General features: G+C 41.2%; 1 protein-coding gene across 8 annotated transcripts in view; it reads right to left on the minus strand.

The window, feature by feature from the left end:
• The window catches only part of atosb (atos homolog b), a 145,530-nt gene that overhangs the window by 83,966 nt on the left and 46,617 nt on the right, over positions 1 to 14,947 (minus strand). For 6 of the 8 annotated variants that reach the window (XM_080184917.1, XM_080184845.1, XM_080185283.1 and 3 more), the window contains exon 2: positions 529 to 671. The gene's annotated coding sequence lies outside the window, so the exon portion shown is untranslated. Of the gene's footprint in view, positions 1 to 528; positions 672 to 7,417; positions 7,527 to 10,120; positions 10,284 to 14,947 lie in introns of those variants that run through there. The other 2 variants (XM_080185247.1, XM_080185186.1) reach the window with 2 other exon arrangements.

Here is a 14,947-nt window from a genome sequence, read left to right on the forward strand (position 1 = left end):
TTTGTTTCAGATTCTGCAGCATTTTGCTATTTCAATATTAAATATGCCATGACAAATACCATTATGCATAAAGCAAAATACTGTGGATGCTGGAATCAGAAACAGAAAATGCTGGAAAATTTCAGCAGGTTTAGCTGTGGGATCATTCTGACTCGAAACATTGGATTTATTGGATATGTTCTCTCACCACACAGATGTTGTCAGACTTGCTGAGATTTTCCAGCATCTTCTGTTTTTGATCATCTGTTATTACAGTGACTTAACTAAATAGCACCAAAGAATCACTCAATAATCAAGTGAGAGGCAATGAATTGGCATGGCAAGCAAAATTTAGATAGAGGAGAGAAAAGGAGAAAGAAAAAAGGTGAAGAAAAAGGAGAGTGTGAAATAAAGAGAACACAAAACATTATTTCCGCAAGATAGTAAACCACACTGGTCAGAAGATCCTATACTGTGGAAACAAATTGGAATGGTGAACAACTGATTACATGCTTTAAGAATTCACAGAAACAGCTCCACAGAACTAACCTTTGCATGAACATCATTGGTTCATCATTTTCCTACTACCATAAGTTTGGCAACTCACAATCTGTGTAACATTCAACTTCGTGCAACCATGTTCTCAAAGACAGAGATTTTAAGGAAAATGGTCTTTATTGTACCATCAGAATCTGTTGACAAAGGAAATAATTTTTCATTAAGTACTGTGGATATCAGCAATCTTAGCACACTAAAAACACAGATTTAATAGAATTATGGTTAAACTACAACTTGTCTTTGTAGGATCAAAGTAAGCATAATATACATTTATGCTTTGTAGAAATAGGTTAACATTACCAAGGGAAGAGCAAAACCAGAGAAGATTTTTTGCATCTCATACAAATGGAAGCTAAGGTTTCTTGCAATTTTGTTACATGGTATCTCACAAACTTCATGGTTTTGGTTAACCTATTTCGGGGAGGTTATAATTAGAACTTCTGGTAGCTGTTTAACAGCCTCATGTTCACAATAACACGTAAATTGTACAGTGGATTGGAAGCACAAGGAAATCCAATTTTGTGGCAATTTCTTAAAGCTCGGATCTCCTACACTATTCAGACTGCTGCAAGTGTTGCCAGCTCATTCTGTTCTCTCCCTGATCTATTCACTGCCCCACAAGCCAACTGGGATGATATGTGGAATTCAGAAAATATTATAACCACAACAAACCACGAACTGCCAAGGAAATGGCATCAGACGGCAATATTTGCCTCTCACATCACTGATTAAAAGATTGGCCCCAGGAAGGTGCAGGTTTCGACTTAATTAACATTCAAGCCACACAAGTGCGGACAATTACTATCTTCCACAGAAAGGAATTTAACAGCTCCCCTGGACATTCAATGGTATTACCACTGCTAAGTTTCCTTGTGGGCAGCACAATGGCACAGTGGTTAGCACTGCTGCTTCATTGCACTAAGGATCCGTGTTCAATTTCAATCTCAGATAACTATGTGGAGTTTACATGTTCCCCGTGTCTGCTCCAGTTTCCTCCCGCAGTCCAAAGATGTGCAGGTTAGGTTGACTGGCCATGCTAAACAACCCCTTAGTGGGATTAGCAAAATAAATACATGGGGTTACAGGAATAGGGCCTGGGTGGGGTGATTGTCGGTGAGGGCTCAATGGGCTGAATGGCAGCCTCCTGTATTGTAGGGAGTCTATAGTCTCAATATCTTGGGGTTTATCACTGACTAGAAACTGAACTGGACCAGCCACATAAATACTATGGCTACAAGGAAGTCAGAGACTGGGAATTTTGTAGCCAGTATCTTGTCTGACTGCCCAAAGTCTATCCACCTTCTACAAGGCAGAAATTGAGTGTGATGGAGTACTCGCTTCGATAAGTGTGGCTCTAACACTAGTCAAGAATCCCAAAACCGTCCAGGACCATAAAACAATGGAATCTCTACAGTGCAGAAAGAGGAATTCAGCCTATCAAGTGTGCACTGACTCTGAATGAGCATCCCATCCATTCTAACACTGCACATCTACCATGGCTAATCCACTAATTAGCACAGCCAATTCATCTAACCCACTCATCTTTGGACTTTGGGAGGAAACTGGAGCACCCAGAGGTGGGATCCTGGGTAGAGGGGGTGAAAGTGAGGGGGGCATAGAAGGGGATGGCATTGCACGGCATTGTGAGGGTGGGGCGGAGCGAGGTTTGAAATGTATATACTTTAACGCGAGGAGTATTCGCAATAAGGTGGATGAACTTGCAGCGTGGACCAGTACCTGGGACTTTGATGTTGTGGCCATTTCAGAGACGTGGATAGAGCAGGGTCAGGAATGGATGTTGCAGGTGCCAGGGTACAAGTGCTTTAGTCAGAGTAGAGAAGGAGGTAGAAGGGGGGGTGGAGTAGCATTATTGGTCAAGGACTATATCACAGTGTCAGAGAGGAAGTTTAATGAGGATTTGTCTGTTGAGGTAGTATGGGCAGAAATTAGAAATAGGAGAGGAGAGGTCACCCTGTTGGGAGTCTTTTATAGACCTCCAAAAAGTTCTAGAGAGGTTGAGGAAAGGATTGCAGAGACGATCCTGGTTAGGAGTGAAAGTAATAGGGTAATTGTTATGGGGGATTTTAACTTTACTAACATTGATTGGAATAGCTATAGCTCTAGCTCGTTAGAGGGGTCAGTTTTTGTTCAAAGTGTGCAGGAAGGTTTTTTAACTCAATATGTAGATAGGCCAACTAGAGGTGAGGCTATATTGGACTTGGTGCTGGGAAATGAGCCAGACCAGGTGCTAGACTTGGAAGTTGGTGTGCTTTTTGGTGATAGTGACCACAATTCGGTTACGTTCACCTTAGTGATGGAAAGGGATAGGCATGAACCTCGGGTCAGTAGTTTTAGCTGGGGGAAGGGTAACTATGAGGCCATTAGGAGAGAATTAGGAAGCATTGGTTGGACTAGGAGATTACAGGGACTAGGAACGTCTGAAATGTGGAGTTTGTTCAAGGAGCAGCTACTGTGGGTCTGTGATAGGTATGTCCCTGTCAGGCAAGGAGGAATTGGTAGGGCTAGGGAACCGTGGTGCACGAAAAAAGTTGATTTGTTGGTTAGGAAGAAGAAGGAGGCTTATGTTCGGATGAGGCTTGAGGGCTCGGGTAGTGCAGTAGAAAGCTTTAGATTGGCTAGGAGGGAGTTGAAGAGGGAGTTAAGAAGGGCTAGAAGAGGGCATGAGATGACTTTGGCTGATAGGATTAAGGAGAATCCTAAGGCGTTCTATAGGTATGTCAAGAATAGAAGGTTGGTCAGGGCAAGATTAGGGCCAGTTACAGACAGTAGGGGGAAGTTGTGTGTGGAACCGGAAGAGATTGGAGAGGCATTGAACCATTATTTCTCTTCGGTGTTCACACAGGACGATATGAATGTAGCTGAGGAGGTCACTGGGGTGAAGGGGTGTAAAATAGAAAGTATTGTAGTTGATACAGAGGATGTGTTGGGTATTCTAGAAGGGTTGAAAATAGATAAGTCCCCTGGTCCTGACGGGATTTACCCTAGGATTCTATGGGAGGCAAGAGAGGTGATTGCAGAGCCACTGGCTCTGATCTTCAGGTCGTCGTTGGTCTCTGGTATAGTACCGGATGATTGGAGGACAGCGAATGTTGTCCCATTGTTTAAGAAGGGGAGCAGAGACTTCCCTGGGAATTATAGACCAGTGAGTCTTACTTCTGTAGTGGGCAAGGTTTTAGAAAGAATTATTAGGGATAGGATTTATAGTTATTTGGAGAGTAATGAAGTGATTAGAGATAGTCAGCATGGTTTTGTAGCGGGAAGGTCGTGCCTTACTAACCTTATTGAGTTCTTTGAGAAGGTGACCAAAGAGGTGGATAGGGGTAAGGCAGTAGATGTGGTATATATGGATTTTAGTAAGGCGTTTGATAAGGGTCACCATGGTATGCTTCTGCAGAAAATGCAGATGTATGGGATTGGTGGTAATTTAGGTACTTGGATCAGGAATTGGTTAGCAGATAGGAGACAGAGGGTGGTGGTTGATGGTAATTATTCATCATGGAGTTCGGTTACGAGTGGTGTGCCTCAGGGATCTGTTTTGGGGCCACTGCTGTTCGTAATCTTTATTAATGATCTGGATGAGGGTATAGTTGGGTGGATTAGTAAGTTTGCTGATGACACCAAAGTCGGAGGTGTGGTAGATTGTGAGGAAGGGTGTCGAAGTTTGCAGGGTGACTTGGACAGGTTGCAGAGCTGGGCCGCGAGGTGGCGGATGGAGTTTAATGCGGAGAAGTGTGAGGTAATCCATTTCGGTAGGAATAACAGATGTGTTGAGTATAGGGCTAACGGGAGGACTTTGAATAGAGTGGAGGAGCAGAGGGATCTAGGTGTATGTGTACATAGATCCCTGAAAGTTGGGAATCAAGTAGATAAGGTTGTTAAGAAGGCATACGGTGTCTTGGCGTTTATTGGTAGGGGGATTGAATTTAGGAGTCGCAGCGTCATGTTGCAACTGTACACAACTCTGGTGCGGCCGCACTTGGAGTACTGTGTGCAGTTCTGGTCCCCACATTACAGGAAGGATGTGGAGGCTTTGGAGAGGGTGCAGAGGAGGTTTACCAGGATGTTGCCTGGTATGCAGGGGAGGTCCTATGAGGAGAGACTGAGGGATTTGGGGTTGTTTTCACTGGAAAGAAGGCGGCTAAGAGGGGATCTTATAGAAACATATAAGATGATTAGAGGTTTAGATAGGGTGGATGGTGATAGCCTGTTTCCTCGGATGGAGAAATCTAGCACGAGGGGGCATGGCTTTAAATTAAGGGGGGGTAGTTATAGGACGGATGTCAGGGGTAGGTTCTTTACCCAGAGGGTGGTGAGGGACTGGAATGCCCTGCCTGCTGCAGTTGTAAATGCGCCTAGTTTGGGGGCGTTTAAGAGATTGGTGGATAGGTTTATGGACGAAAAAGGAGTGGTTTAGATTAGTGGGTCAATGTTTTTTTTAAAAAATAGGACTGGTCGGCGCAACATTGTGGGCCGAAGGGCCTGTTCCGCGCTGTAATGTTCTATGTTCTATGTTCTATGTTCTATGAAACACACACAAACATATAGAAAATGCGTACAGCACAGTCACTCAACACTGGGATCGAAACCAGGTCCCTTGCGCTGAGGCAGTAGTGAAAGCCACAGTACCACCATGCTACCCACAAAGTAGCTCTTATGGACAGAATTTTACATGAAGTTTGAAACTATTTGAACCTCAAATTAGGGTCTTACAGCTAAACAAAAGGAAACTACAAAGATATGAGGCGTGGGCTGGCTATAGTAGATTGGGAATCTACGTTAATAGCTATGAAAATTGACAGGTAATGGCTAGTATTTAAATAATCATCCATGGTTTATAATAAATTTGCATTCCTTTGAGGCACAAAAGTCCAACAGGAAAAATGAATCACTTATGGCTAACAAGATAGATTGTCTTTTATTGAAGGAAGAAGTTTATCAAGTTGCCAAAAAGTTAGTAAGCCTGAAAATTGGGAACAATTGATAATTCAGCAAAAAAGAGGACCAAGAAACTGAAATAAAAGGAGAATAGAATGTGACAGCAATCTAGCGAGCAACTTAAAAATCGGACTGTAAAAGCTTCTATAGACGTGTAATAAGATTAAAGACAAATGTGGGCCCACTGCAGGCAGAGACAGGAGAATTTATAAATGGGAATAAACTAACGGAAAAACCGAGCAGATACTTTGTATCCGTCATCTTGGACGGAGATACAAAAAAAAACAGATGTACTTGAGAATGAGGAACCGAAAGAAAGCAACACAGTAAAAATCAGCACTGAAGTAACTAATGAGACTAAAAGTTCATAAAATCCCCCAGACCTGATGATCTACAACCCAGAATGTCAAAAGAGATGATAAAGAGACATTGGATGAATTTGTGAACCTGTTCCTGCAGATTAGAAGATTGCAAAATGTACCCCCAAATTTAGAAAGCAGGGAGAACTGTAGACCTCTTAGCCTGACATCAGTAGAGGGAAAATGCTACAATCTATTATTTTCTATTAGAAAATATGGGATAGATGAACACTAAGAAAATAATGGTAGGCTGGGTAAAGTTAACATGGATTTATAAGACTGAAATCACATTTTGACAAGCCTGCAGGAGTTTATTAAAGATGTAACTAGCATCATTGTCAAGGGGAAACTAGTGGATGAGAGTTTGGCACAGATACTTCCTGAAGACTACTGAACCAAATTTTGATGTTTGCCTCCATGGGCCAGTTGCCTGTAGTCCCCCCCCAACCCCCAAAAAGAGGAATTCTGCAGAGCAGAAGTTTGTCATGCTCTTTTTTTGAGAAAGTACTGTTGGGCAATCTTTGTCAAGCTGCTGGGGTGCATCTTGTAGATGGTACTCACTGCTGCCAATGATGGAGGGGCTGTGGTGATTAGCCTCCAACGACAGCCTCTTTGTGTTAGGTACGGCTCCAACCAAGGGAGAGGTTTCCCCTGTTTCAATTTTGCTCAGGCTCCTTGACGTCACACATGGTCAAAACACTGGCTCGACATCTAGGGCAGTTACTTTTGGCTAACCTCTGAACTTCAGCTTTTTTTTTGTTTGTATGGAGGAAGGCTGTAATGAAATATGGAGCAGAGTGGCCCTGCCTGATCTCAAATTAAGCATTGGTTTGTACGTTGTCATCCAGGTCTCACCATATGCAGGAACAGGATGTTTCATTAGGGAAGTGTACCTCGAGACATGAGTTAAATGATGGCTGGAGTCTTTTGAGAATGGGACTGAATGACGTTTGGAGACAGCAGCTTTAAAAAAAACATCAGTTTACCTCAACCCAAGTCCAGCAGCACACAGAAAGACTATGTTTAGTGCCGAGAAAAATTAACTAAAGTCAAATACTTTGTATTCTAACATTTTCTCCACCCTTGACACAGATTTTAGGAACTTGCTCTAAAAGACAATCCAAATTACAAGAGAGTCACAAAAAAGCTTGCACTGACATGGCTTAACACTGGGAAGATAACTAAACAACAAATTGGCCCAGGATGTACAATTATAATGATGGCAAAATTTCAGTATTTGTTCCTATTAATGTGTAAAAGTGGCAATAACTTTTGGCATCCGCATGAGCAATCAAATGCAGAAATCTGGAAGTTGCTGTAAGTGATATCCTGTTCCTTCAGAGTGCACTGTTGCAGTTGTGGCAAATGGAATTATTAATTTATCTTCAACCTCTATTGCTTTCATACCATTGTCATTGGACAAAATAGAAAACAGTGTACAACTTTACAGAAACTAATACTTCAACAATAAAATAATTGCTCAAGATGAAATAGCTCCAGCTTTCGTATACCTAATTTTGGTTAAGTTCCAGTAACTAGAAGCAACTCTTCAAAAGGGTGTGTACCTCCTGACATTTTTGTAGCAAATCACCATCGGGCTGTTGTGGGCTTTGGAAACATACCAGCAGTTGACACAAATCTGACAATTAAGGCATTGCTGAAATGGGTCTTGCGTTCTTTGGACAGGTTTGAAAGAAGTTGTGCTGGAGTAGTGCATGCTGGTGCTAAAGAAAAAAAGGTAATGACAACCACAAATACAATTAAGTGTTATTTTGAGAGGGGGAGTAGGGAAAAAAAGGGCCAACCAGTGACAAGAATAAAATTTGAGTCAAAAAAATTTTTGACCAGAATAGACTTGATGGCTTTTTTAAAAAAATATTCATGGGATGTGAGCATTTATTGTCCAACCACATTGCACTGCAGCATTCAAATTCATTGGCCATCTCATGGAAGAACTTCTTTTTGTTCAAGAACATTTAACATTTAAAAGGACGAAAAAAAAGTAATTTAAATAACCTGAACTACAGCACTCCTCTTTAACATAACGCTCTATCCACTCCCACCCCATTCCCCTCATGCTTCAGTATACATAACCCTGCATTCAGCTAAATCCTAGCATCACATAGGACAAGAGCACTCGATGGGACTCAAAGAATGGCCATAAGCAAGAGAACTTTCCACAGAATGTTTGTTGAATCAGCTCCTTACACCAAAGTCCCACCAATGGTGACCTTGTTTTTTACGCTTTGAAATTCCCACTGTAAGCCTTTCGTCCTTCATCGTTCCTTTTTAAGCCCACAGCTGACCACTTTGAATAACTCCTTGGGCTCATTGTTCACTTTTTCCCATGTACGTGAAGTTATATTCTACATTCTAAGCAACATATACAAGAGTTGTTATAGTATTCCATCCATCAATTTGACATGGAACAGATGAAAGGAATGCAAGGAAGCACGCAAACAATGGACACCCGAGAAAAAGCTTCAATACTCTGGTTGTCAGCTAATAGTTCTGACTATTTTAAATTACAGCTTCCTATTATGTTGTCCTTCCATTAGCATTTAATTATGCCCCAAAGGTCTGCAACAGAAGGAAACTGAAACTGTCCTAAAATCATTATTCCTCAATATGAAATCACGATCAGGGAAAGGGATTGGGGCGAGGACGGGGGGGGAAGGACAAGGATTTTAGCAAAGTGAAAGTTTTGGAAATGTCAAATGGCTAAGTAGATAAATATAGTATTTGTGGGCATGAACAATCATCAGGAAGGGTCCAAGTTAAATCCTTTGTCTGCACTTATTTAACAGATTTCAGCTATGAAAAGGAGCAGCTCTGGCACTGCATCCACACTATTTTGCCTTTAGGTCTGGTAGGCACAGCAACTAGTTCAGTCTCCTATGATTCAAAAGAGGAAGAGGTGACAAAAGAAAAACTACCAGACTTTCTACTGTTGATTATAATCTAATGCTTTCCAGTGGCAAATGAACATCTGTTAAAGAAGTAACCAGCCATTCGGGCCATCAATAGTAGACTCTCAAAATATGATCTACTCAGACAAAATACCCAGTGGGCTACCACCATCCATGGAACAGCACCCAGCACATCACTGGGTAAGGGAAGAAAACAAAAAGACAATGTTTTCAAGGAAGGGGGGAAAATGATTTTCCCAAAAAGGACATTTAAGCCCCACATCATACAAGGATTTTCAAAATGTGTTAGATTTACTTCATGATTTTTCTGAATGTATTAGTTTCTTCATTAAGGTTTTTCAGCACTTGCAGTAATGCAGAATACGAAGGTGTGAAGTGGAATGGCTGAGATTCAAGATAAATACAAAATTAGAGATTTGGAGGAAGTGAACAAGCCACATGTTTCACACATTGTTAAGGATGTCCACAAAGATTGCACAGGCATTAATTTTTAGTACAGGTATAATGTCACAAAGTCTTGTAAACCAATTAAAAGTCTGCTAACTTTTGCTAACTTATTTGTTGAAAAGTTGAATTCGCAAAAAGGCCAGTGATTTTATTACAAGAAAACGCAAACGTGCATCTTCCTTTCTGAAATGTGTGTTCACGGTATCTATTTCACAAAGGCAGGCATTGTAAATTATAGTTGTTACAGGAGCAAAACATATGTACTACCACTGCGAACAAACATCCTCTAAAGAATTTCCTTTCAAGACAAATGAACAATTGTGTAATTACAATGCATTTCCTGCAGCAACAAAAAGAAACAAAAACTAAGTATCGTTGACCCTTGAGACTGAGAAACAATCAAAGGGAGGGTGTGAAAAACAGTTAACCAGCACACATGCAGTTTACATGAGCTAATTTATCTAATATCACTGGACTCTACTGAAAGGCTTATTTGGTTCTGTTGGTGGTACTTAGCTGAACAATCATTTTAGTATTTCACACATTCAATCTGACACAGCCCTTAGGTGACATAGGCATGTATGAACATCTACCAGCTTTTAAATATCATTTATCCGCATTAACTAATTAGGAGCATTTCGGATCCGACAAAAGGATTAAAATAGCTCCCAATCTGGCAGCAGCCGACAGAAAAAAAACACCATTCCCAAGTTTAATAATTAAACATTTGTAAATATATTGCATGGAAATAGATAATAAATACAGCAGCTCTTTGAATTATCAACAACAAACTGCCAACGTTATTAAAATGCTTCCAAACAACTCCAAGCACATGATGAATTGCTCACTGGTTTGCTTCTCACAAATATACCACAATTCAACAGTACTTACCCAGCTAACTTTCCTATAGAATATTATATTATGCTGCTAACACGACTGCATAGTGCCAACCAGGAGGACAACATAAAGCTCTGTAGCCTGACTTAAATACAGTTTGTGGCAGACTCAGGCAGATCTTGAGTAGCATCAGTTATTCGTGGCCCTTTGTGATTCTCACCCCTTTTCTAGCCATATACTCTGCCTTGTTCCTGCTGGAAGCTTTCACTTCATTCCTACCAGCTGACTGAACAGGCTCATCCGTCAACTCTGGCTTTTCAGCAGAGCACACAGCTGATTGGGGGAATCCTGCATGCTATGATTGGCAATTTGCACAGAAAAACTCCTCTTTGTTGCCTTGCAGTGTCATGGTAGGTCACTAACAGAACAGAAAGCTCCAACATTATTCAGGTTATAAAGGAGACAATACATTTAAATGTAACCTTCAGCGTGTCTTTTTATACTTATTACCCACAGTAGACCCAAGAACAAATTAGAAACTGAAAGAACAGAGCTATTACAGAAGCCCTGCGAAATTAGATAGCATTTTTAAAATCAGCCATTTCTCTTTTTTAAACCCTCAAATGCTCGTAAATTTTTAAACAAAAATTGAAATATGAAATTGCGACATAACATGAACATTAAAATTAACAGATTCAGAAATGTTCAATTTTATTCAGTGAGACAGCCAGTTAAAAAGTAATCAATTGTGGAACCAAGTGTAAAATGCATTATCACACAAATTTGTATCAAAATCTTCAGTTTTCACACAGAAAATTACACTTCAAATATGATCGTCATGGTACATGGAAATCTTGAGATACATGACAACCCTCTATTTTGAGAGCAAAAAAAAAGTGGAGCATTAAAAAAAAAATCAGATTATTGCAAGTATTTCCAGGAAGTGCTTTGATCAGCACAAAGAATACAAAATATGTAGTTTGAAAAGACTGCCAGTGGCCACTTAAAACAGACTGGTAAACAGTCAAAATATTTTAAACCAAAGTTATCACTCAAACAGTCATGGCATAACAATGCTTGCAGCAACATTTATTTCTCTTCATTTATTGATTCATGGGACATAGGTGTCACTGTTAAAGCCAGCATTTGCTGCCCATTCCAAATTGCCCTCGAAGGTGGTAATGAGTCATCATCTTCAAATGATGCAGTCTTTGTGAAGATATTCCCAAAGTGCTGTTAGGGAGTTCCAGAATTTTGACTTAGTCATGTGGCCTACTCCTATGTTATATGTCCTATGAGATTCTGTTCAGCCATTTAAAAAGATTGTGGTGATTGTTTACCTTTACTTAATTAGTAACAATCATTTGGTATCCATCAGGGTCAAATCAAGAATTCAATAAAATTCAAATACAACCTTGGTGCAAAAATGGACAAAACGGCTGAATTAGAGATGAGATGAGAATAATTATTCTTGACATCAAGCAACATTTGACCAAACGTGGCATCAAGAAAAAGAGAAAGCTCTCCGTTGGTTGGAGTCATACCTAGCACAATGATGATGGATGCTGGAGGCCTACCATCTCAGCTCCGGGACTTCACTCAAGGAATTTCTCAGCATTGTGTCCAAGACTCACACATCTTTAGCTACTTCAGTGACCTTCTCTCTAATACAAAGTCAGAAGAGGGGACACTTGCAAGTGACTACACAATGTTCAGTGCCTTTTGCAACTCAAAAGGCCTGGATAACGGATTGACAAGTGACAAGTTTATATTGTTGCCACATAAGTGGCAGGCAATGGTCATCTTTAATGAGAGAGAATCTAATCAACACCCCTTGACATTCAACAGCATTAGTAATGCTGACTCTGCCACCACCAACATGCTGGGACAAAACGTTTAACTGGATCAATCACACAAATTAACATTCATCTGCACAATCTCCCTCTGTACTCACTAGCACCATGAGGTCCTGCATATTAATTTATTCCCTAACTGCCTAAAGTCTGTCTTGCAGGACCTCATTCCTCACTGGTACCAACAGCAATACTGCCTTTGGCTGCTCATCCTCCTTTTGTTAAAATATTCTACAGCTACACAGTAACATCCTTCTTGTCATTGGGAGACAATATACCATCCCTAAATGCCCTTCGGTAGGTGGCAGCGAGCTCCCTGCTTGAACTGCTGCAGTCTATGGTGAAGGTGCACCCAGAATCCTGTTAGCAAGGGAGTTTCAGGAATTTGCCCAAGCAACAGTGAAGGAACAGCTATATAATTACAGGTCAAGATGGTATGTGGCTTGGTGTTCCCATGTATCAGCTACCCTTGCTCTTCTAGGTGGCAGATTCATGGATTTGGAATAGAAGTCATCTTAGCCAGTTGCTGCAGTGCATCTTACAGAAAGTACACACTGCTGCCACCATACATCGTTAGCAGGAGTGAATCTTTAAGGGGATAAATGAAGTGCTATCAAGCATGCTACTTTGGTTTGGATGGTGTTAGAGCTGGACTCATCCAGGCAAATGGAGAATAGTCCATAACACTCCCTGATTTGTGCCTTGTATATGGTGGACAAGTTTTGGGGAAGCTGACGGTCAGTTACTGATCACAGAACTGCCAATCTCTGACCTATTTTTGTAGCCACAGTATTTATATCATTGGGATATATCATTGGGTACTAACAGGGATACTGCCTTTGGCTGCTCATCCTCCTTTTGTTAAAATGTTCTATAGCTACACACTAATATCCTTCACCATATCATCAGGAGACAATATACCATCCCTAAATGCCCTTCAGTAGGTGGTAGCGAGCTCCCTGCTTGAACTGCTGCAGTCTATGGTGAAGGTGCATCCAGAATCTCAGCTAAATTTCTGGTCAAATGATATTTCCAGGATCTTGATAATAGGGATTCAGTGCATGTTGTTGGGTCACAGAATCCTACAATGCAGAAGAAGCCCTTCTGGTCACTGACCTCCAATCATTAAAGCAGCCAACTATCACCATCGCTAAGTCAGTTATGAATCCACTTCATCAGATCACCCTGTATCCCATGTGCATTAGCCTGCTTAGTAAATCTCCCAAGTGGGATTCGTCAAAGGTGTTGCTGAAATCCATGTAAACTACACCAACTACATTACCCTTATCCACACACTTGGTTATACGCTCAAAAAATTCAATCAAATTTGTTAGGCATGACCTCCCTCTGACAAAACCGTGCTGACTATCCCTGATCAAACTTCGCCACTCCAAATGGAAATACATTCTCTCCTTCAGAATTTTCTCCAGTAGTTTCCAAACCGCGAGACTCACTGGTCTATAGTTTCCTGGCTTGTCTCAACAACTTTTCTTAAACACTAGGATCATGTTCATTGCTCTCCAGTCCTCTAGGGAGGAATTAAAAATTTGTGTCAGAGCCCGTACAATTCACTCCCATAACAGCCTGGGACACAATTCATCTGGACCTGGACATTTGTCCACTTTTAAGCTCGCCAATATGTCTATTATCTTGTCACTCCCTACGATCATTTTCTCTCGAGCCTCAGTTTCTCTCACCGAGTTTCATAACTACCTTCTCATTCTCGTGGATGAAGACGGATGTGAAATATTTGCTTAACACATTACCAATATTTTCTGCCTCCACCCACAGATTTCCCCCTTGGTGTCAAATGGGCCCTACTCTTTCCTTGGTTATCCTCTTTCCATTGATATACTTAGAATATCTTTCCCTAATTCCACCAGCTAGAGCTTTCCCATATCCCCTCTTTGCTCTCAGGGTCATCAGAACTTTCGGATGCTGCTTGTAGTAAGTAGATGGTCATTGCCCAACACTTGTGGCACAAGTATTACTTGCCAGTTATCAGGCTGAGCCTGAATACCATCCAGGTCTTGCATGCACGTAAGCATGAATCATCTTTTATGGATCAACAAGGTCATCTATGCGCAGATTCACAAGGGATGAGTGAGATCCTAAATGAATATTTCTCATCAGTATTTACTGTTGAGAAAAGCATGGATGTTAGGGAATTTGGGGAAATAAATAGTGATGACCCGGGGAGTGTACATATTACAGGAGTGGTGGTGTTCTAAGTCTTAAAAGCACATCAAGGTAGATAAAATCGGGACCGGGACCTGAAGAAGCATATCCCAGGATATTGTGGGAGACTGGGGAGGAAATTGTGGGTCCCCTAGCAGAAATATTTAACTCATCAGTAGTCACCAGTGAGGTGCCTGAAGATTAGAGAATGGCAAATGTTGTGCCTTTGTTTAAAAAGGGCTGCAGAGAAAAGCCTGGGAACTGCAGGCCAGTGAGCCTCACACCTGTGGTGGGTATGTTGTCAGAAGGCATTTTGAGACAGGATCTACAGGCATTTAGAGATGCAAAGACTGATTAGAGACAGTCAGCATGGCATTGAGAGTGGAAAATCATGTCTTACAAATTTGATTGAATTTTTTTCAAGAGGTAACCAAGAAGGTAGAGGAGGGCAGTGCAGTTGATGTTGTCTACATGGACTTTGACAAGGTCCACATGGTAGGTTGTTGCATAAGGTTAAGTCTCACGGGATCTAGGGGGTGGTTGTAGAGGGTTGTTTTTCAAACAGGAGGCCTGTGATCAGCGGTGTGCTGGGTCCACTGTTATTTGTCATTTGTATTAATGATTTGGATGAGAATATAGGAGGCATGGTTAGTACGTTTGCAGATGACACCAACATTGGTGGCATAGTGGACAATAAAGAAAGTTACCCCCAATTGCAATAGGATTGTGATCAATTGGGCCCATGGGCTGACAAATGGCAGAGAGAGTTTAATTTAAATAAATGTGAGTTGATGCATTTTGGTAGATTGAACCAGGGCAGGGCTTACTCAGTTAATGGTAGGGCGTTGGG

Source organism: Carcharhinus amblyrhynchos, chromosome 1 (genome assembly GCF_965287045.1).
Source record: "Carcharhinus amblyrhynchos chromosome 1, sCarAmb.v2.hapA, whole genome shotgun sequence".
NCBI classification, from domain to species: Eukaryota; Metazoa; Chordata; class Chondrichthyes; order Carcharhiniformes; family Carcharhinidae; genus Carcharhinus; species Carcharhinus amblyrhynchos.